This window comes from Diceros bicornis, unplaced genomic scaffold (genome assembly GCF_020826845.1).
Source record: "Diceros bicornis minor isolate mBicDic1 unplaced genomic scaffold, mDicBic1.mat.cur d_74_multi, whole genome shotgun sequence".
In the NCBI taxonomy this organism is placed as follows: Eukaryota; Metazoa; Chordata; class Mammalia; order Perissodactyla; family Rhinocerotidae; genus Diceros; species Diceros bicornis.
Window position 1 is genome coordinate 2595018 of NW_026690930.1, and position 25142 is coordinate 2620159.

Consider the following 25142-nt stretch of genomic DNA (forward strand, 5'->3'; position numbering starts at 1 on the left):
CGGTGCACGCCTGGGATCCGAACCGGTGAGCCTCCGGCCGCTGCAGTGGAGCGCGCACACTTAACTGCTTGCGCCGCTGGGCCAGCCCCAACAAATCATAATTTTTAACTTCCAGATAAATATGTTTTCAAAGCTGTTCACTTATGAGAACATATTCTCATTTTATTAATACTTCCAAACCCCAAAGATATTTGGAACTTCTCCTTTGGAATTCCTTTGATAACTAGTTTTCTAGTCATACAGAAAAATCAGTTATGTTCTTTTATGGGCCCTGACAGTGTTTAACTGCAACCAACATACTACTCATAAGATGGGGCCTTTTGACCATTTCTAAAATATTAAACCCATCCTCAAAGGATGACATTTTAGCATCACAGCAGACATTCAAAATAACATGCTAAAAGCCCTAGAAGCAACTCCAAAGAGGAGGCCAGAATGTTCTTGACAATGGTAGTACCTTTAGGCTAGGACAGAGCCTCTAGCTGGCCCTCTGGAGGGGGCAGCAGTCACCTGAACATACCATTTCTGGTGACCTGAATACAAATCAGTCATTTTATATTATTGCCGCACTACACAGAGTGGAGTTACACAGTAGATAACAGATGAAGAACCTGGGCCTAGCCAATGAACTATTTTCCAATTACTACAGCCATGACGACCTAAATTCGTCTCCATCCTTGTATTGCCTAATGAACTCCTTTTATAAAAACAAATTTATTATAGCAAATTAATAAATTATTCTTTCTAATTCATTCAAGATCTCATTCATTTTTTTCAATTTAAATAAACTGTTCTGTTTAAAAAGCAATCATTTAGGTATTTCAAAAGAATGTGAAGGAAATATCAGTAGGAAGAATTTCTTGAAAAACAAGCCAACTATACCGTCTGTGGTCTGACGAAGTACTGGAGTCAGAAGGTCCTGATATTCCTTTACTTGGCTGGGATTTTGCCTCTAAAAACTCCTAAAATGTAAAATATAAAATCCAGCAGTATCTGAGCTCAATAAGCACCACAGAAATTTTACCTTAGGAAAATCTATTAGCCCAGTTATAATTATTTTGGTAATTTTCTACATAAATGATAAAAATAAAATTGAAAAAGGTAATGCAAACGTGTGTGATATTTTTTTCAGGAAATTGATTTTAGAAGGTCATGTTAGCATTTAGAATCGAAAACAGAATTTTAATTGAAATATCTCTATTTATATGTGTAAATATTATAGATATTCACAATGTTACGAATTATGGTATTCGTGCTTTCTATTCATAAAAAAACTTCTTTGCAAATATGAAAATATGTTTGCATCATTTTTTAAATAAAGTATTTCTTTAATTCTTTAAATTCTTTTACAGAAAATGATTTAATATTCACTCAGAAAGCAGAAGAGTAGCATACAAAAATGCAGAGCAGTTAACATCACTGGGTGCGGTCTATTTTCCTAGCTGAAAGGAGTCATATTTCATTTTTCTCTTCTTTAAACCACTTATGTCCTATAGCTTAAATTTCAGGAGGAAAGTTCACTTACCATCAATCATCATGTAAAGGAAAAATATGGGAAATTCACATTCAATGCCATCAAATAGCTAAAACAGAAAATAAAATATTAAAAATTTCACTAAATTAACTAGAAAATTATATTAATTAGAATAATTATAGTTAGGATGTACATAAAAGATTCATTTATAGTAATAACAAAATTGGACTGATTTATAAGTAGTTTCATTGTTCTTTTTTAAAAATTTTTCTCAGAACTCTTATTATTCAAACACTCATTCATTTAATCCATCACACACAGTAGTCATTCATTCAATAAGCGTTTGTGAAGTACTCAGCAATGCCTGGCACCAACTAGACAGAGGGCTGTGAAGACAAAAAGACAGAGAAGCTGCCCTCAAGAGCTCACAGCCTAGGGGACAGGCAGGCATGTAAACGAACAACTGTAGCACCCGATGAAATCTATATACGTGATATACCAGAAACACAGGGAATGAAAGACCCAAGTCTGCCTAAGGGGTCAGGGAAGGGTGTATAGGAAAAGAGATGCTTCAGCTAATGCTTGATGGATTTCTCCAGGGAGATGAGCTAAGGGAACTCCACACAGAGAAACAAAAGTATAAACTACAGATGCATGGAAGCACAAAGTTTCTTAAAGAAACTACCAGCAATTCAGTATTTCTGGAAGAAGCAGGGAAGAAAGAGGGAAAGCTGAAGCCCAACACGGGGGCCAGGCCAGCCAGACCAAGAAGAGCCTGGCGGGTCACGCTAAGAGACTAAGACTTTGATCTGGAAGCGACACAGAACCACTGTTGAATACTGAGCAGGATCAGATTTATTCATTAGATTTACTTGCTAGATGGACAGCAGGCAGTGTTGAAGAGAGTTTTAGGGCAAGAAATGAGACCAATTGGAAGGCTGCTGGGAATAATCCAAAGAGAAAAGATGATAGCCTAAACCAAGGTTTTTCCACTTCAGCATTTATTGACATTTTGGGCAAAATAATTCTTGGTTGTAGGGGCTATCCTGTGCATTGCAGGATGTTGGTAGAATCCCTGGCCTCTACCTCCAGATGCCAGTAGCACCCACCAAGTGGTGACAATGAAAAAATGTCTGCAGATATTGTCAAAGGCCCCCGGGAGAGCAAAACTGTTCTTTGTTATGAACCACTAGCCTAAACCAAGGAGTTAATAGAGAGGAAGGTTAAATCTGTCAGCCTTGGTGAGTGACAACAAGCGGTGAGTGAGAATGAAGTGCCTAGGATGACTCTCAGGTTTGCGACCTGGGCAGAAGAGGGGGAGACGCACATAAGCAGACTGCAGGGCATCCAAGGGAGGACGTCCAGAAGGCAGGTGGATACATGGTAGGGCACTCCTGGGGAGAAGTATGAGTTAGGGATAGAGACACTAAAGTTAACAGTGATAGCTATGATTGCATGAATAGCAGAAGAGTAAGGATGGAACCCAGGAGAAGAGTAATATTTAAGAGGTGGAAGAAGAGGAACCTGCAGAGGAGACTAACAAAGACAGTGAGAGAAGTAAGCAGAGTCAGGAAGAGAATGGGGTCACAGAAAACGTTCCAAGTAAGAGAACTCAGTTAAGACACCCAAATGCCAAGGAAATAAGTGAAATAAGGCCAGAAAAGCATCCACTATGACCCAGTGACCTAAACTGACTGAAGCCAGCACAGCTCCCGGAAGTACTGGGAAGAGGAGCAGGGTTATAAGGTGAAGGAGTGAGTAGAGGCAAACGAGGCACTACACCTAGAATGGACCATGCTTTTCAGAAGTGTAGCCACAAAGAGAGAGGCGATGGGAGGCAGACAGGGGTGAGTGGTGAGGGAGAGTTTTCTGTTTGTTTTTTTAATTATGAACTTCATTGTGTTTATGTGAAGAAAAAGAAGCTGATTTGAGTTGGGGAAGCAAAACAGCGGGAAGGAAGAAGTAGGGAAGATGAGGAGACAAAAAGAAAGAGATAAAAACAGACACCTATCTATCAGGGAAGAAGACAAATGATACACCAAGAATCCTAGGAACTAAAAGAGAACAGGATGAGGTGTACATATGGAGGGTTAGCCTTAGAATGAAGAACAGACAGCAACTTCTGGGAGACAAGAGAGATGGAGGTAAGTATGGATGAAGGATAGATGCAGTGGAGGAGGCCAAACAGAAATGTAAGGCTAACAAGTAGAAAGTGAGAAGTCAAGTCTGGGAACTTGAGTACAAATGGAAAAAATTTTGAAAAGCTTATAAGAGGAGTCCCTGGCAGGGTCACATAGCAGAACTAACAAGCAGTGAAAGCAATGATGAGAACTGAAGCAAGATGGATGTCCTAAATCCGGGGTGGCATCTATCCACACTGCTGTGGCCTTTCTCAGTGGTGCTCAGCAATAGGTGGGAAATAGAGAGAGCCTGCTGGACTGATCCAAACTTGAAAGTATGCAGGGTGGTAGTTACAGGGGGTCCAGTTCAAATGTAAGTGCTGTAAATCAGCACAGGAAAGGTATTAAATAGAAAAGAAACATCTCAAGGTGTTTAAGAGATAAACGGATCTTTTGGCTTAATCTAACAGACTGCTGTAAGGTTTCAAAGATGTACACAATACAATGGCTCCTAATGCTCCCAAATGATAGTCAGTTGTGAAATTAAATAAAATGATAAATACTGTGTCTCGCTGTTCTGCAAAACTAAATGTATACTAAATTTTAAAAGAGTATTTAATTGTCAAACAAATTACAAGGTACCATGCTGCCTGGACATTTTTTATATACAGATTCATGGGATTTTCCCTATCTTCAGTGAATGAGTCAAAATTATGACAATGCTTACAAAAGTAATTTTCAATCTACCCCACTAATTGTATTCAGCAATGTGGAGGCACGCTTACCTTTTTGGGGGGTGTTATAGTTTTCTGGACAGCTTAAAAACACCTAGTATAAATCTAGATATAGTGGTACATATGTATATTTGAAATAGAAAATATTTTAAAACTAATTATTTAGAGGACTATATTTCAAAGGGAAGTGTCTAAGTGAAACAAAAAAAAAGAGCATTTGCTTAACAGATTGAAAATTGGATCACAAATAGATATTTTCTATTACATGAGACAAATGGTATGAAACAGGCAGGCAGAGTTCTGAAAGTGTGAAAGAAGAATTATTCACCCGATGAATCAATATGGCTCCATATGAGCAAATGGGCTTCACTGGTGGTAAGAGCTAACACTTATCAAGTGCTTACGATGTGCGAAGCACCAATCTAAGCATTTTTATATATACTAACTCATTTAATCCTCACAAGAACCTCAATAATAGGACCAATAATAGTAGGTACTATTATATTACCAATGAAGAATATTAACACAGAGAGGTTAATTAACATGCCCAAGGCCAGACAGCTAGTAAGTAGCAGACCCAGAAGTCAAACCCAAGAAGTCTGACTCCTCAATCGGTGCTTTTGACCACTCTGTTATGCCCTGATATGGAATAGTTTTTGATACCTTCATTTCAGCTGGTTTGTAGCAGCGTCTGTTGGGATCTTCCAGTGATGTTCTATATCCATCTCTCAAGAAACGTTTAAATCCATATTTTCCTTTTAATTTTCTAACCACTTTATCAAGTGTCTGGCTATACAGAACTTCATCATCCAGGGCAAATGCAGGATAAGTGATGCAGGGGAGCAGGGCAGCATCTGTGTTCTGGCAGCAATAAAAAAAAAGAAGGGACTGTAAGTGCCTGCAGTGATATGATCAACACAGCCCAAGGAGAATCATGGAGATGAAAAGCCGATAAAAATAAGTCAATAAATAAGGAATAGATAATAAAAGGTAAACAAATAAGAAATAAGTCAATAAATAAGTCAATAAAAGTCTTTAACTGACAGTGAGATTGCTGTGCTGCAAGGGACACACAGACGCTTATATGGTATGGTTTAGTGAAGCTTACAGAGGAGATAAAACTTTATTCACCAATAAAGAGTATTTTCAAGGTTCAACACTGGACTCAAACTTTAAGATATTAATTAAGGCAGTGTGTAAAAATTTAACACCAATAACTAATCATTAAAACTTAGTTTCTCATAACAATTTTTTGGTATCAGTGCAAAACACAAAACAATCTAAATGTCCAACAATTAGATAAGTAAATTAGCAGCCATTAAAGTTTATATTGTAGAAACATTTATTGATCTGGAAACATGTCCATTCATAGAACCAGATTATCAAATATTATGAACAATATTCTCCCAGTATTATAAAATGAAAAGTATATATGTATATAAAAATATATAAAAACATATAAACACAAATGTTGTCACCCTAAGATTATAACTGAGTGGTGGAATAACGAGTGGATATTATATTATTATTATTTGCTTATTTGTGGGTTTTGTTTTTCTTTTATCATAATCCTGCATTACTTCTATAAAACAGTTATTTTTAAATAATTAAATTATTCCATTTTGAGTGTTTTCTAAGAATAGAGCCATAAATAACCCCTATAAAAATCCGCAATTGCGTACTATAGGCATATAAAAGTTTATCAGACAAAAAAAATTGTGACTCGAATGAGAGAAAAGACGCATGAAAAATAATTTTATTCAAAAGGAATATAAATTATGAAAAATATTTTTCTAATATTCTGTGACAAAAAAATTCATTTTGGTATAATGTTGCTACTCCCTCCTGAAAAAATAAAAGGTCTACTTTTCTCCTGTTCTACAAAAGACTCGAAAGACAAAGCAGCTGTGTCCACAGCTCTGCTCACTTCCTGAACAAGACCTCCACAGACCAGGCAAGTGAGAGGCAACATCTATTCTCTCTTCTCTTCTCTGCTGGCAACCTCTAACATTCTGGAACACATTCTTAGAAAAGTAAACAAAATTACATAACAATCATAAACGATAGCTCATATTAATTTATTATAAAAATATCTCACATGAGATCTTGATTCTCTGGGTAAGAGTGAGCACAAAGTTTGCCTATTGCGATTGTGAGCATCGAGATCCACAAATATAACCGACCAAGAACAGCCCTGGAACGAGAAAGAGAAAAACATTTCCTAAATTAAGAAAAAACGACTTGTAGAACATTGGGCATTTTGACTGTAAGAAATTTCACAAAAACACTAACATTGGTTGCATTGAGAGTGGCATTACAGAAGATTTTAATTTTCTTTTTTTATACTTTCAGCATTTCCCAAATTTCTTGCAATAAACATTCATTTTATAATCATAAAAAATGTTATTTTTACATTTCCCTATTTCTCCTCAGTCTTCTTATAAATCAAAATGTATTGATTATAAGATACCTAATCAATTAAGGATATTTATGTTAATAAAAATACAAATAGTTTACTCACATTTTTGACAAGGAATAAAAGAAGAACCAATTTGAGTTCACAAAATCTGAATTGTACAGTCCTAATAAAGAATGTTGATTATATGATCAAACCAAGCAAATTTAGATACAATCTAGAATTATAGATATAAAAACTACTTGATTAAAATATAGAGACAGGAGAATCTCAAATAATAAAAATGCAAATAAAAGCTAATATTCACTGTGTGTCAGGCACTGTGCTTTATGCTTCACATGGGTTATCTCATTTAATCCCCATATATAGAGGATTATTATCCCCATTTTACTGAAAAAGATGCTAAATCTTAGTTTAACAGAGCACGGGTTCAAAATCAAGTCTCTAACACAGAAGCCCACACCTTAACCACTAAGTTATACAATTTCCCACAATAAAAAATATCTTTCAAGTAAGAGCCAAAAAACTTGAACAAAAAGACAGGTGTAACAAAAAATGTCAATTGGTCTGCTAACCAAGTTAAAAAAAATTTAATATTTAGCCATTAGTGCTTTCCATATTTACGAGCATAGCCATAAGTAAACATAGCTTTGTTCTTTTACTGGGGAGCTAAACATTTTGAAAACACAGAGAATGAAACTGGAATACAAATACAGCTTCCATTATAAGAGAATACTCAGAAAAACACATGGGGAAGGGAAGAAGAGAACTATCATTCTAATTCTCACCAACTTCAAAGACGCATTCACTCTGAAACTAAAATACCTCAAATCAATCACCTAGACTGAAACTCAATGTCTAGTGGTACTAGGCCCTACCTCCAAATATCAGACTCACTATATGTACATTTTTCCTGTTAACCCATGTACATACATGAGTATTAGCTCATAAAATAGAATGATTTCTCAGGCCGGCCCGGTGGTGCAAGTGGTTAAGCGCGCACGCTCCGCTGCGGCAGCATGGGGTTCGTCGGTTCGGATCCTGGGCGCGCACCAACACACCGCTTGGCAAGCCATGTTGTGGCGGCGTCCCATATAAAGTGGAGGAAGACGGGCACAGATGTTAACCCAGGGCCAGTCTTCCTCAGCAAAAAAAGAGGAGGATTGGCAGATGTTAGCACAGGGCTGATCTTCCTCACCAAAAAAAAAAAAATAGAATGATTTCTCATTCATAATATCATTTCTTAAATCTGTTTTAACTCCGACGAGTAAATTAATAAATGAAGAAGAAATGAGTGAGGCTGTCATTCTACAACCATATTAACGCTAAACTGTCCTTTCTATTATTTGAAATTCCCTAGTTTTCATATCCACTGACAAAATTGAATTCAACAAAGCTTCATGCGGTATCTGCCACTATCAGAGTGATGTGTTCTCTGCTTTGAGGAAAACAAGATAGAACTTGACCTCTGCTCTCAAGGAGCTGACCCAGGTGATATTCAGTCCTATCCAGATGAATATTAAACAAAACAAAAAGACTGCACATGGAAGGCAATACATGACCATGTACCAAGATATGGGCCTATGTACCAAGTGAGTGGCTTAGATGAGAGAATAATAATGATAATAAATCTCTAAAGGTAACATAAAAAAAACAAAATAGGGAACCTGGGATACTTCATGGAGAAGGCAAGGACCAAAGCTAGGATCTGAATTTTTGTGGGAAGGGGAGCAGGCAGAGTAGTTAGAACAAACAGCAGAGAAATGAATAGGTATGAGATGTTGGGAGCCTGTGAATACACAAAATAACAGGACTTATAATTTATCCTTAGGCTCATAATTAATAAAGTTAATTTCATGCCAAATCAGTCTGCCTTGAACTGAATTTTTAAAAGATAAAATCTAACTAGTGTAATTTATAAATAATGAAGTGAAATAGCAAATTTGGCAATTCTTGCCATTATCTGATTAATATAAACAAGCCAATTTCTATTTTCTGGCCACGAATAAATGGTTTATTTATCTAAATTCATCAAAGTATTTGTTCAGGTTTCTTCCTCTGCCAGCCTCTAAGAAATATGCACAAAGGGAAAAATAATTTCATAATATTACTGGATTTTAACAGTGAGAGCAAATGCTAGTTAACTATATTGTGTGGCTGTCCTCTTAAAAAATATACCATGCTTAGGCATAGGGCCAAGATTCACAGGAAGATAAAATTCACCATAAAATTCACCTAAGACCATGGGCACCTATTCCTGTTCAGAAGCAAATTTTTAAGAAAGTCATCAAGGAGACCCTACTTATGGAATCAATTATCACCAACTTTAAATCATCAGACACATTAATTTTATGCCTGCAAATTTCAAAGGAAGTTTGATATGTCTGCATTGCTTTGAATGCTCTGCATAACATGAGCAATTTCTCTAGTCATTACCTTTTAGATTCTGGCCTCAGCTCATTTGTCAGTATTGTGATTTCTCCAATCAAAACCAGGAATATGAAAGGATGTTTTATATGTATATGTCACTCCAAAGTATCTGATTAACACTGTATATTTTATTTTCATCTTCCATTTCCTGAAATTATCACAACTCTACCATCATATCCTGACTCCATCTACAGAGCATATTTTAAGACTGATAGCTCAAACTGTATTCCCAAACTGAGTTTCCATGACTACTTTCTAGTAAATACACTAGAAGATGATTCAACCTAACCACTGTCATGGGAACTTGAGTTCCAATGGTGGGGAAGAGCTGCACTGAACCATCTACCCCAGACTCCATGACTGCAACAAACACTTTTGAGATGGTACCTAAAGCCAAGGGTGACATCTATGACCATAAGACACTGCTGATCTCTTTAGTCTCAATTCAAAGGGAAATGATTTGAAGGATTGTCTGGGCCTTTCTTTACCCCATCAATCACTTCTCTGAACCTGAGCTAATAGGCTTGCTGCCACATAGCATCAAAGCATAAAACAAGATGAACCCACTCAGTGTATCTACTACACATGATTTCTGTTCTTCTGAACGCAAAATCATACCACAGAACTACCATCAGGAGACTTTCTTCCCTAGTTCAGCATTAAGCTGTTCTTGAGCTCCGTGGCAGAGCCTGGAGAGCAGGATTCTTACAGAAAGGATATTTACTGATGGGAATTACCCCTCTGCATCATGGCTGTGGTGGCAATGGGCATGTAAATAGTCAACTTTTACTTACTGGCCCAACAGTAGCTTCCAGCAGCCCCTCTCACAAGCCATGCTTCTCTTTTCTACAGAAGATTCTACTCACATGCGTTAAAAGAACTTTCCAACTACAGAGCGAGGTGAACCTGAGTAGTAATTCTTAGGGTTTCAGAAAGGGGAGAGCTGAGACTCAGACCCAGGAACCACAAAACTGTTGCTTAGCATGTCTATGACATTTGCTGAGTGTGAATTATAATTTATTTAAAAATTATTATTTAAATATTGTCAAATATCACTTAAATATTATATGTCACTATATTTATAGAGAACATATTTGAAAGTATGATGAAATATGTGATTCTCATATTGATGAGTATGTTTCTAAATGCTCCAAATTAGCCTTTATTATAAACTTATCACTAAAGACATTAGGCCATTTTATCACATTTTCTTCTTAGATATTTTCTGCCAAAGAAAAATAACTTGCTTTCAAAGGGAAGATTTAAATGATAAGGTTTTTTCCTTGAATAATAAGACAAGTCTGACATTTTAAAAAAAAGAAGAAAGGAAGTGTAAGAACATATAATAACCATTATCAAAGCTAAAAGCTTATTCCACCCAACAATTTTCCATAAAAATAAAAATTAACATTTGTCTTATCTCATACACTGAAGCACAAAAAGGGCAAAAGGCAAGCCTTTCACGCTGTTTGCCAAGTGGATGTCTCATTCAGAAGTTCAACAATTAAGAAGAAAATAATGTGGTCAAAAGGTAAAAAACTTCCAGTTATAAAATAAATAAGTCATGGGGACGTGATATACAGCATGGTGACTACAGTTAACAATACTGTACCGCATATTTGAAAGTTGCTAGGAGAGTCGATCTTAAAAGTTCTCACCACAAGAAAAATAAATTTGTAACTACGTGTGGGTTTGGATGTTAACTAGACTTATTATGGTGATCATTTCATAATATATACAAATACTGAATCACTATGTTGTACACCTGAAACTAATATGTCGATTACACCTCAATAAAAAAATTAAATTTTTTAAAAAAGAAGAAAATGGCTTAAAAGTTTTCAAAAGCAAATGCACAGTTCTCACCTCTAAAGGTAGAAAGCATTCAAGATTTAAGATTTCCTGTACTAATAGTTGATATTCCAGATTCATTCCCAAGTGGCTTTGGTTTAATTCCTGTTCTGCCTCTTTGTTGCATGACCAGTGAAAAGCCACCTCAACTCTGTGACCACTCATTTTGAGAGAAGGGCCCTTCCAGCTCCAAAGATCTAAGATTGTCTGAGTTGCGATCAATAGGTGTACTTTTTCAAAGCTCTAAATTAATTTAGTTAAAGACACATGATCAGGTCTTCTAAAACACTACATCAACAGTTTTTGGAAATAGCTGAGAATATTCATCTGATCTGAAATCCCTCAAATCTTGAGGAGGTTTCTATAGGTTTTCATTTGAATAAAAACATTTCTTTGTTACATTTCTTTGTTACATCAGTTCTTTTCCCAGCCACTGACTTCTAATTAGACCACAGCCCATTGAAGTACATGGAGCAATATGATAAAATGATTAAACACTGAAAAGATCATATGCACTCTTAAATGTGCTACTATTTAGCAGGTATATTTTTAACTTTGCTGTAGAGGTGGGAATTTTAACATTAACAAAGTCAGGTTTCTGTAATTCTCCACATCAGAAACAAAAATGAAAGGGAATTGGTAAAACTAGGATACTGTTTGATATTATCCAAAAAAAAGGAACATGGAGAGCTCCACTTGCAACATGTGACATCTATGTGGCTAAAGGAATAAGACATTATTTGTCTATATTTCCATCCAAAATACTCAACGAATAGTCAACTCGGCAAACATTTGGCACACAGCTCCGCTGGGAATGGACATGAGCTAACCAAGGTCAATATTAACTCTGCTTAGAGCAGTCGTTCTCATCCTTGGCTGAACATTACAATTCCTGGGCAGTTGGAAACATCTCAAGGCCAAGGTCTCCCCCTAGACCAATTAAATCAGAATCTCCAGGGGTAGAGCCCAGCAATCAGTATTGCAAATAATTCCACTGTGCAGCCAAGACTGAGACATTATGGCTGAGGAACAATTCTAGCAGTATATTTATAACTCAGAATCAGAAAGTATAGTAGAGCAATTCAGTGCTTTTAGAGTTATGGCTAAGAGATCTATGAAAGCTTCCTGGGAAAAGTAGGCTGAAGACAGAGCCCTGAAAGATGGGTAGTTAGGAAAGGTAGCATGTATACGTGTGGGCTTCTATGTAGGTGGAGGCATATATGTAGTATATATACCAGACACATAAGCAACATACACTAAGACTCAGGGACATCAAAGGAGATGGCACGATTGCAAAAAAGAGCTGACCAATACCTTATAATGTAGACACAAAATAGACACAAAACTCCATTCAGCACACTACTTGGTATGCCATGGAAGGCAGAAGAGCAAGACCTGTATCTTTCCAGACTGCTGCTGTAACACTATTGATTTAGTCCATGACTCCTCTAAGTCTCCTTGAGATACTCTCTAGAGGCTTTTCAGTCCAATCTCTTCATTTCCGTTCTTTAACATTACCAGGACTTCATTAACAATAACAAGAGATAATATTTATTGAGGGTTTGATCTTTGCCAAGCACTATACTAAGCTTTTTATTTGCATGAAAACCTTCTGAGTTAGGTCCTAGTATCATTATCCCTATTTTTTTAGATGAGGAAGCCGAGACAGGCAAACAACTAGCCAATGTCACAGAACTCACTGGTGGGAGTACAGAGCGTACAGTGAGTCTCCTGACTCCAAATACAATGCCATTCTTTTTTTTTAATTGAGGTATAATTGACGTATAACATTATATTAGATTCAGGTGTACAACATAATGACTCAATATTTGTATATACTGCAATATGATCACCACAATAAGTCTAGTTAACATCCATCACCGTACATAGTTACAAAAATTTTCTCTCTTGTGAAGAGAACTTTTAAGATCTACTCTTAGCAATTTTCGAATATGCAATACAGTATTATTAACTATAGTCACCATGATACATATTACATCCTCATGACTTATGTTATAACTGGAAGTTTGTGCCTTTTGACCCCCTTCTCCTATTTCACCCACCCTCCACCCCCGACCTCTGGCATCCACCAATCTGTTCTCTGTATATATGTGCTTGGTGTTTTGTTGTTTTAGATTCCACATATAAGTGAGATCATATGCTATTTGTCTTTCTCTGTCTGACTTAGTTCACTTAGCATAACGCCCTCAAGGTTCATCTATGTTGTCACAAATGTCAAGATTTCATTCTTTTTCATAGCTAAATAATGTTCCATTGTATAGTCATGCATCACTTGATGATGGGGATATGTTCTGAGAAATGTGCTGTTAGGCACACTGTATGCTGTTCATCATTGTGTGACTATCACAGAGTGTACTTACACAAACCTAGATTGTATAGCCTACTACACACCTATGCTACATGGTACTAATCTTATGGGACCACCATCATATATGCAGTCCATTGTTGACCAAAACATCGCAATGCGACGCATGATTGTATATATATTTACCACATTTTTTTTATCCATTCATCCATCGATGGACACTTAGGTTGTTTCCATATCTTGGCCATCGTAAATAATGCTACAATGCCATACATTTATGCCATGTTTATGCCTTTATACCTTTATGCCATACTCCTTCCTTCCTTCCCACCTACCTATCTATCTAATATACCTATATACATACACAAACACAAACACAGACATACACACACACATATACACACACAAATTCATACATACACACGTACACACTAATTTAAATGAATGTACTGAGAGTGAGGCAAGGGTGAAAAGGAAATGAGAAGTACTGAAGGATACATGTGGGACTTCCATGAGTATGTTGACTCTTCCAGTGAGAAAGAAATGTTGACATAAGCCAAGAGATCAGTGCCAGAGGCACCAAGAATCTCCAGGAGAGGCATAATATTAATAATCATGATTTCGATAGGCTCACACCCCTCAAACCCCCATGAGCTCTGATCTCTCCATTTCTCCAGCCAGAGGTCTTGAGAGAGGAGGAAGAGTGTGGGAAGTGGGCGATTTAGTCTTGGGCACCCAAAATAAGGTGCTGCTCCCCTCTTCCCAATCCGTTCATGTCTATGTTCATTCTTCATTCTTCATGTCCTGGATGTAAGCAGAGTCCATCCTCCAAGAGGAAGTTAGAGTGAGAACAGAAGTGAGTTTGTGGATGTAGGGAGTGAAAGAGAGGCAGTTGTACTATAACACTCCAACTTAAAACTTTCTTAAATTCAAGACTTCGGGTACATAGTATTACAATTGCCATAACAAAAACCATGTTACCTTTTGCATATCTGCATAACTTTCTAAAATGTATTTTTACTGACTCGGCATTTTAATTGGTTGTTGTTTTTAGTGCCATCAAGTCCGTTCCGACCCCTAGTGACCCTGTGTACCGAAGAGCAGAACCCCGCCTGGTCTTTTTGCTCCATCCTCTCACCTTCTGGTGGTGTATCAGATAATGCTCCAATGCTATTCATAGGGTTTTCACGGCCAATTTTTTCAGAAATGTGTGGTCATGTCCTTCTTCCTAGTCTGCCTTGGTCTGGAAGCTTCCCTGAAACCTGTCCACCACGGGTGACCCTGCTGGTATTTGACATACCAGTGGCATAGCTTTCAGCATCACAGCAACACATGGCTGCCACAGTATAACAACCAACAGATGGGTGGTGAGGTTCCCTGACCAGGAAACGAACTCAGGCCACAGCAACGAGAGTGCTGAATCTTAACCACTAGACCACCAAGCATTTTAATAGCTTAGGGTTAATTATAGTATCAGCTGGAAACTGCCTTTGCCCTCCCATCTTAAGAATCTTTACAAAAATTGCTAAAGACAATTAGCCTACTTCTTGATCCAGAGTAATAACCTGTATTCCTACATTTTATTCCCTTTCATTGACAACTCAATCCACGGTCACTTGATTGGGTGCAGAAACTTGTTAAAGATCTTGTTTTAAGAAAATTTAAGGCAACCCTTAGGATTTCTCTTTTATCCCGAAGAAAATGAGATTTAGACATATAATTACAGCCAGTTGAGGGTTAAACTAGGATTAAAATTTCCAATTCTTTGGCTGCACATATTACACAAATTCCCCTCTACGTAAGATTTACATTAAGTTGAAACCAACATGAGAACTAATATGGAAAATATATGATATATAAGGCTAGGAATATCTAAAACTGTGAAGGCTCAACAAGAGACCTGAGGAAAAAGCTAGCGAACAAAGACAATGAGAATTCTTTATGAGATTTTTTTCTTTCTAATTAAGCAATGTTTTTTAGTTAGAAAACTAAAATTTAACCGGCAAATCATATTCAAAGGAAAGTCTGTTCAACCATGGTCTGCCACATAAATTTCAGACATTCTCTGATCATAAGGAACAACTTGGTTAATGAATGGCCAAATTAATTAAAAACATAATTCAAAAAAAAACAATCACAGCTTACTGTTACTATTGCTGTTTTTTTTACCTGGTTGCCAAAGAGGTTGAATCCATTAATTGCTTCTAGAGCTGCTTTTGCTAAGCCAACAGAGCTAAAAGAGAAAAGGAAATACTTTATAACTCTAATATATCTGGCTACAAAATAAGAACCATTATCTGATGAATATTCACAAGTAAGTTTCTTTATTAAAACTTAGAACAACTTCTGTAGGAAGAATAATGTCTAAGAGATCGCAGTCTGACATTTCACTATTTTAATTTCTCTTTTTTATAGTTAGTGATCTTCTGGGAAAAATATTTCTAAGTTCACCTTGATCTAGGCAAATGGTCATACTATTGATGGCAGTAGTTTTAATTCCAGTATCATTTATATTCACTAACTCAAGAAAAAAAAAGATGAACTTTAGAGGAAGGTATATTATAATGATATGTGCACAGTAATAACAAGGTTGCGCATCATTAGCTCAGATCAATGTAAAAGAGCTTTTCTGATATCAACTCTGAGCCTTAAAAAAAGTTCTTGCACATCATACACTTACCACAGAGTGGGGTTTAATATACCCATTCAAATACTCTTTGCTTAGAGTCCAATAAAATAGGCATTACTTTATGCTCACAAAACAACTGATCATCATACCTCTCATTTTTTGCTATATTGTTCTGTTTATAATAAAATACGTACTCCTTTGCCCTCTCAAATGCCACATACAATAGTGCTGGAAAATGGGAAGACCCAAATTTCATTAAAAATATGACTGTCATCTTATAAATAACATTTAAATATTTTAGATCTAATATCCAGTTTATTTTACTTATTGCATTTTTTCTGTTTTTATTAAAAGCAAATGCATATGCTATTAATATCATTTAAAATTAATGATCTGTCATCATTTCAGCATTTCTCTAAAGGAGTGATTATCAAAGTGTGGTCCCCAGAGCAGTAGCATTATCTGGGAACTTGTTAGAAATGCCAATTCTCACCCCTCTCCAGGAGTGGGGCCCAACAATCAGTGTTAAAAAGCCCCCCAGGGGGTTAAATGCACTTTAAATTTGAGAACCACTGTTCTAAGCTATTCGAATCATCATTATCTACATTTTCAATGGGTTGTTTACATGAAATGTTCTCAAGTATACATTACTTTTAATACAGGATAGTAAATAGGTGGGAAACCTTTTAAAATACATGGATGGGGAAGTGGAGTAGACATAAGTTTCCCTATTTCTCTCACTAAGTACAACGAAAAACCCTGGACATCACATAACAAAAATAAAAAGCCTCAGAAAGATGGAAAGGCAGACTGGCTAGGAGCCTTAGGATTCTAGGAACAACACTTGGTAAGTTCCCTGAGTTTCCTTTTTGCCTCCAATATACCAGACTTAGAGCTAAAGAAGCCAAAAACCAGGAAATGCCTGTAGGTGCATTAAACAAAGCCCCAACAAAAGCCTGCTCTCTCTAGCCAAAGGACCAGGAAAAGGATAGCCTAGCAAAACACAATAGACAACAACCACTCAAAATTTAGACAGTTTAAAATTTAGAGAAGAACCACTCAAGAAAAGAAAACTGTGGCCCTACCCCCACTCACTCCTGTAAAGGCTAGTGGGGAACCTAGACTTCTACATTGAGTCTATAATAAGGAACTGCACCCAGCCTGCAACCCTCTCAGCTGCCATGTGGTGTCAGAGAAGTCCAAGAAGGAAGCCAAGACTTTCATTACCAATGAGTGTTAAGAAGTCTCCCCCCTCACACTTCAGCGTCAGTGGAGAACACACGGAAAGCCTAGACTTCCACACCTGCTTGCCAGTAATGAGGTGAACCTACCCTTCCTGCTGGGATGGCATCAGAGGATGTCCAATGGAGAGTCAGTACTTTCACTAATGCCCAGCTGCAAAGAGGCCATATCCTCTCCCTGTTCCATAAGTAGAGGCCAACTGGGAATGAGTAATGAGGCACTCCTATCCTTCCTAGCCAAGGAGGTATCAGTGGAGGCCTACTGGGGAACTAGGCATCCCAACTAGACCCAGCAACAATGAAGAGTCTCCATCTTGGATATCAAAGAAAAACCTAGACTTACATTCCTACCCAGTAGTAATGAGGTGATGACCCTGCCCCCTTCCCCTGGCAGAGTGGTGCCAAAAAAATATAGCTAAAATAGAAAGTTAAAATAAGATTCAGGGTGTTACAACATAATACTCAAAATGTCCACATTTCAATCAAAAATCACTGATCACGTCTAGAACCAGACCCAGCCAAACTGAATGAAAAAGGACAATCAATAGATGCTAACACTGAGACGAAAGCAATGTTAAAATTATCTAACAAAGATTTTAAAACAACCATAATAAAAATTCTTCAATGAGCAATTATAAATATGATTGAAACAAGTGAAAAGATAGAAAGCCTCAGCTAAGAAACAGAAAAGTGTAAACAAAGTTTTTACAAGTGAAAAATTACAATAATAAAAATTAAAAGCTCAGTGGACAGGATCAATGGCAGAATGGGGGAGAAAGAGGAAACAATAACCAAATTGGAAGATAAAACAATAGAAATTATCCAATCAGAACAAAAGAGAAAAAAATTGACTAGAAAAAAAAAGCAAAGAGAGCTTCAGGGACCTTTGGGGCTATAACAAAAGATCTAACATTCATGTCATTGGACTCCCTCAAGGAGAGAAGAAAAAGGGCAGAGCTAAACAAAAAAGTACTTGAAATAATGGCAGACAACTTCCCAATTTGCAAGAAACAAAAAGCTACAGATTCAAGCAGCCGAGTGAAACTCAATCAGAATAAAATAAATATATCCATGCTAGGCACATCAAAACTTTTGAAAACTAAAGACAAAGAAAAAATCTTTAAAGTAGCCACGGACAACATTTTACCTATAGGGGAAAAACAATGGAATGACAATGAATTGCTTACCAAAAACCACGAAGGCTAAAAGGATGTGGCGCAAGTGTTTTCAAGCATTGAAACAGAAGAACTGTCAACCCAGAATCTTATACCAGTAAATATATCCTATTTGTTTATTTATTTACACAAGACATTCCCAGATGAAAGAAAAATAAGAAATCTGTCACCAGTAGATCTACCCTAAAAGTATGACTAAAGTAAGTTCTCAAAACAAAATGATTGCAAGCAACCAACCAACCAATCAACCTTGGAACAATCAAAAAGGAAGAAAAAATATAGTAAGCAAAAATATGGGTACACATGGTAGGCTTTTCTTCTCCTCTTGAGTTTTATAAATTATGTTTGACAATTACAGCAACAGTTGTAACACTGTGGGTTCTACATGCATGTGGGAAAAATATTTATGATAACTATAATATAAATGGGGGAGGGTAACAAGACATAAATGGAGGTAAGACTTCTACATTTGCCTCCAGTGGGTGAAATAATGACCGCGGTACGCTCAGTTTATATATATAATGTAATACCTAGAGCAATCGCTAAAAAGCTATACAAAAAGATACCTTCAAAATCATTACAGATAAATCAATACGCAATTCTAAAAAATGCTGAAGAACCCACAGGAAGGTAGGAAAAAGAAAACAGAGAAATGACAAGGCCTAGAACCTGAAGGAATAAAGTCCAAGCGAAAAATATGTGCCAGTTTAAAACATGTCTGCAAATTCTTTGACAGTCTTCCCATCAAGAGGTGGACTCTTATTCCCCTCACTAGAATATGGCCTGGTCTTACTGACTCTAACAAATAGAATGTGGTGGAAGTTATACTGCATGACCTCTAAAGCTAGGTCATAAAAGGCAATACAGCCCCCACCTGGCCCTCTCTTTTGTGACGCTGGACCTTGGAACCCAGCCACCATGTTGTGAGGAAGTCTATATGAAAAAACTTCATATAAGTCTTGTGGCAGACAGCTCCTGCCAAGGTTCCAGTCAACATTCCGATACCTGAGTGAGGAAGCCATCAAGCTGACTCCAACCCCACCCACAACTGATGGAAAATGCATAAAAGACCCTGAGCAGGAACCACCTAGCTTAGCTCAGCAACCCTCAGAACTATGAGAGTTAATACTAATAAAATATTGTTGTTGTTTTATGCCTCTAATTTGGGGTAGTTTATTGGCAACAATAGGTAACTAGAAAAGAACCTAAGTCAGGTTCCTAATTCTATCACGTACCCAGAATAAGTAGGCCCATCACACTCAGCCTTGCATGCTCCAAATGGAAACCAAATAGTACCTGCATAAGAATTCTAGACTCCTGGAACCTAAGGGTTAGGAGAGCCCCTAAGGGTCATCTATTCTGACAGTTCATGCCAAAACATCCATCGTCAACTGGTGTTCTTGCTTAAGAATGTGTTCCTGATGTCCTAGGAGTTCCCTTATAGCCCCCAACGCACAAACATTTACATGCATTTAACTGAGTAATACCAGAAAACCTCCACTTACAGTGTGAGGTACATGTGTTATGAAGACTGTTTGTAGTATTTTGAGAAGCGAGAATAAATAAATTATTCAAAAGGCAAATATCCAAAAGAAATACTGCACTGGAGGAGATGCACAATGTAGCTAACTCAAAGTTTTGTCTTTAACAAGACAGCTAAAGGATGAATTTGGAAATTGTCTTCTAAATAAAGCATTACAAAAACAAACAAATACTGTACCTGGACTAGAGTAAATGTGGAACTCTTTCTCTTTTAACTTTCTTTCCCAATGCAATTGGTTAAATAATTGGACTTAACTGAAATTCACAAATATGTTACTTTATTATCCACTAGTTATTTAAATCTCTGGCTACAGCAAGCTATTTAGAAACGCAAACATACTCCTAATGTGATCTTACATTTTACTGGCAAATATAATACATACTGTTGTAAGAGTTAAAAATATTTTACTAGCACAAGACATTCTCAGAAAATTAAATTATTCTATAATTAGTTACTGAACATATTAATATTAGGTGAATACTACCAGTAGAACATTCACCAATCTGATTCTTGAAAAGTGTTACCTCAACATTCATTTAACAGGGCTAAAATGAAGTGATGTTCACTTGGGAGATAGTTTGTAATAAAAGTGATTTGTTGCATATTTCAAAGCTTTTCTAGAAAAGATGATGGGTTTGGACTCAGTGATTGATAACCCACCACAGAATCCAAAAAATTCATTGACAAGCATGAGAACTAAATTCACATCCTCCTGCTCATTAACACTATGCTTTAGCTCCCTGAGCCACCCAATCATATCCCCTGAAACAGCAAGGACTTGACAGGACTATAGTTTTAATGAGTGCTGATGAATTGTTCAGTACAGCAAAAATATATAAAATGAAGCAGAACGGAGGGATAGTTGCTTCTATCATAGTTCAATGACTGGAACATCAAAAATGATTTAAGAAGATCAAGTAGTTACTTTAAATAACAAGCACTGTGTGGAATAAAATGGTCACTAAAAGCATCTTAAACTGAGTAAAGTGGTGATATGATGGTTACTTATCTGATATTTTAGTGATGGCTTTCTTTATTAGAAAAGCCAAGCGAATAGAACATAAAACCATGAAAAAAAAAAAACTGAAAAATCAGATCTAAATTTCTAAATTCTCTTTGCTTCTACAGTCTTATTTGTACCGCAAATATAAGATTTAACAAAGTAAAAAAGGAAATTATGCTATTAAATAGAAAGTTCTATTTAGGAGTTAATGTTTCAAAAACTTTTCTTTCTATTTGGGCAGATATCCACATTACTAAGTTATTAAGCACAATTTTCCTTTTTCTTTCCAACAGCCAAAAAATTCAAAGTTAGTCTTGGTGAAGATTCAATTCACATCTTATAGATGACTCATCTCTTCTCCAAAACAAAGAATTTTGGTTTAAAGGTAGTCCCAAGGTGTAGGAATATCCTCACATAAATGAGGAAGGGGCAATATAAAGATTAAAATACTTTAATTCAACTTGGAGCAGCTGAGAAGACTACTTGGATACGTAATTCTGGGGGTTAAGAATTAGTGCTACAATAAATAGGTACCAAAAAGATATATGGAGGAAAATGTAATTAAATCAAATAATATAGGATTTTAAAATACACAGGCATTTGTTAAAGACTTAGAGACTGAACAAGAGAAAAGAGGAGAATTAGCTGACACAGTTCCAGACACCCTGGGAGAAACTGAAAGGAGCATGTCACTTGAGGAAAGTCAAGTCAACAGAAAAACCAGGAAAGCAGGGAACACTTGCTTAGGAAACATTTCAAGAAAATCATAGTGAGCCTAGAGCAATGGATCCTTTTCCTAAAGCCCTGAAAAGGGTGAGGCAGCTGCTAGAATGGGGTTCAAATAAATGTAAAGAGATCACCTTTCAGAAAAAAATTCTAGGGTTTATCTAAGAAATACTAAATAATTCAAAAACTTGGACTAAAAGGGATACCAGCAAACCTGGGGCTGAAAAGGGCAGATCAGGAAGGGTCTGATCAAAGCATTAAGCTGAATCAAGCTGTACTGATTACTAAACAAAGATATACTTGAAACTTATAACAGTTTCACCAAGAGCATATACTCTACTGTTCTTTCAAACTTTAGAAAAACTTTTTAAGACTTGAAAATACAACGTGAAAGAGCAGAAACAACTTTGGACTTGGAGGCCAATCACCTGGAATCCAGTTCTGGTTCTACTACCTACTGGGTTGTATCATTTAAAGGCAGGGTCGGGGGGAGATCGCTAAACCTTCTAAACTTTAGTTTCTTCCCGTAGAAAAGGCAATAATGTTCCCTGCCCGACCTAAATAAAATATATTCTGTAACTGTACAGTGCCACAGATTGCAATTATTAAAGGACCACTGAGAATGGATGCTGAAAAGGGAGCCTCTGACCTCAGAATACTATGTGTGCCTTTTGGGGGCCTAGGGGTGGTAACCTTCTTTGATCAAGTTGCAGCTTAGAAGGGATGTGCCCAGTGTGATAAGGGAAGAAAGGAACATTCACCAAGCCAGTCGCTTTGGCCAAGGCCCTAGTGAGCACCAAGGCAACAGTCAGATTGTGCTCTGTCTCTTCTCTGACTCCTGCTAAGGAGGACCGTATAGTACACAGCTAGAGGCAAAGAAAGCCAGAAGGCAAAAAGGGTGGTATGGGTACTTACAGCAAGAGTTACTGTATACTACTTCAGGCTGTCTGAAATGAGGAGGACAGCTTAAGGATATAACAGGGTATTGCACTAAGCAGTAAAGATCAGATCCAACCAGGCACAGACAGTTCTGGGATGTCTTACAGCAGCAACAGGCTAAGCAGCAGCTCCACATTCCACTACCCAGGCCTGAGCACAGAAAGATACTGGTCTCCCACCACTACCGCTATCAATGCGTCCATCAGCGCCAAGTCCGCCTGCAGTGTCAAAATAGACCCTTTTGGCACCAGAGGTGACACATCCAAGAAGGCTTGTGGAGATCTGAGGTCAGACACATTTGAAAAAAATGTTTAAAATTCTTATGGAGAATTGTAAAGTAGTATACCATAGAAAATTAAAAGATCAATGTTAAATGTATAAAACCCATCATCCAAACCTAATGGCAAACTTCATTACCCATCCATTTGAATATAATTGGCCTGCTACAATTAAGATTAATTTTGCATGCAAAAGGTAGCAAAGAACATCATATAATGATCTTCCAAGCCTTGAAATACAATCCTTAATGGTTCAATTAAAGATTAGCACCTTAGTTACAAGAAAACAAGTTGGAGCCTGTTTTTTCACTAGAAACCTTCCAACACCTTCACTTTCTAGGATGGTATCTTTCACCCAAGGTTCTTTCTGAGTTTACTACACTTTTTATAAACAGAAAAAACCCTACTCCAAATATTTTATACTGAAAATAATGTCAGTGGGATAACATTGGCATGTATCAAACGGTTATTAAAACGCAGATAAAAGGTCTGATAAATCATAAATGCTAGAAAGGTAAATTTTTAAAAATCACCTTTTCTAATCAAATCCACTTTCTTTCTTGTAATTTGATAATCTGGAAAATGTTGAGAACTTCATTTGGATTATGGCTGAAATATAACATTATCTTCCTATTTTTAATATTTGCCAGAATTTGTTTAATGTCTGAACTGAACTTTCCCACAAATTATTTCTCCACTTCACTGACTTCTTCACTGATTGTTACTATTCTGCTGTGTACTATAAAAATGCCTCATATGAATCATAAAACTTACAGAAAAATGTTTGTATTTTAGTTAACCAGAGTTAACTGAAGTCCTTTTTGTTTCAATCTTTGTTATTAAAATATTCTTAAATGTGTGAGTACACTTGTATTCTAGTGCTCACTTATGCCAGGTATTCAAATGCTTTACATATATATTAACTCAATCATTATAACAACTTTATAAAGTAGAAACTATTATTATCTTCATTTTATAGATGAAGAAACTGAGGCATGGAGATGATACACAGCTAGAGATCTGGAGCCAGTTTCTACATCTTAGTTTATATCTTATATTGGCTTAGTTTTCTGTGTGATTAGTTCTTCTACCCAAAAAAGTATACAGCTGTGGATTCCTCTTAACCAGTGTTTCTTAAACTGTTTCTCTACTTCAAGTTTCAATGATCTAAACTGACCTATAGTTAATCACCTTTAAATTCTTAAATCTTTTAGTGTGAAATGGATAGGACTCACTGAGCTACACTTTTTAGTTAAAAGATGACCTCCTGGGCAAAAATTTACAACATCTGAAAGGTGCAATCAGTCATTAAAACTATTTCCCTCACCCTAAGGAGTAAAGGAAACTCATAAACTACTAACATAAGTTATCAACTATTCTTGTTTATTCAAACCCCCTAAACCACAGCTCAAGATGGTGACCACACCTCTCAGAGAAACCAATGAATGTTAAGTTTTATATGAAGGGTATAAGTATCTCTGATTAGGACAAAAATCAGCTCTATAACATGGAAGGGAATTTTACATGCAATGTATATACATAGGTGTTTGGCAATTTTAATTTCCTTGATCTTTCAAAGAGTGTCATTGTAAAGAGGAAAAAGAAAATGACTTGGCTGAGCAGCAAGGCCAAGCCGTGGACTGGAGGCTGATATGCATGTACTAACACCACGGGAGGCTGGGAAAGACACCCTGCTCCTTTCCTGCATCTGTTTATGGGCACTGAGAGCAGACTCTTCTGGTTTAATTTTAAGTGAATTTCATCTGCATCACATAGGAAAAAAAAAAGAGATGAAATTAACATAGAAACCACAGTTCCCATCTAATACTTTTGATTTTTATTCATATTCAAATTCCACACATTTAAATTTAAAAAAAAAAACCCTTAGAAATAAACAAATTACCTCGAATGTAGCTCTGTGCTGCCATTATTATATTTGCTTCCTCTTTCCCAGACACCAAAATCAGGCACACGGTAAACTCTTTCTACACAAAATACAAGGTTTTGAATAAAAGAGACCTAAAAGAAACGAAATAAAACATAAGGACACATGCAGTAACAGGATCTTTCGATACTGATAAGAACAATTAGATACCGTTTGAAAACCAAATACATACTTGCCTACTAGCACTTTATTACCATGTTGAAACTCTTGTGATTATTACATTACTATTAATATTCTGCTATACCTGGCTTTTCAAATATAAAGCTTAAAATGAGAACTTAATATTATACCGTACAGATACAGAATTTAAAT

General features: G+C 36.6%; 2 long non-coding RNA genes across 2 annotated transcripts; both read right to left on the reverse strand.

Moving 5' to 3' along the window:
* Positions 1-945: 945 nt before the first annotated feature.
* LOC131402383 (uncharacterized) lies at positions 946-5010 on the reverse strand. Its single transcript, XR_009218613.1, has 3 exons — positions 4992-5010; positions 1526-1583; positions 946-962 (listed from the first exon to the last, which is right to left on the reverse strand). It is a non-coding gene; the product is annotated as an uncharacterized LOC131402383 (long non-coding RNA).
* Positions 5009-24905, reverse strand: LOC131402375 (uncharacterized). The gene is made up of 4 exons (XR_009218604.1): positions 24789-24905; positions 15521-15584; positions 6427-6522; positions 5009-5189 (listed from the first exon to the last, which is right to left on the reverse strand). It is a non-coding gene; the product is annotated as an uncharacterized LOC131402375 (long non-coding RNA).
* Positions 24906-25142: the final 237 nt, after the last annotated feature.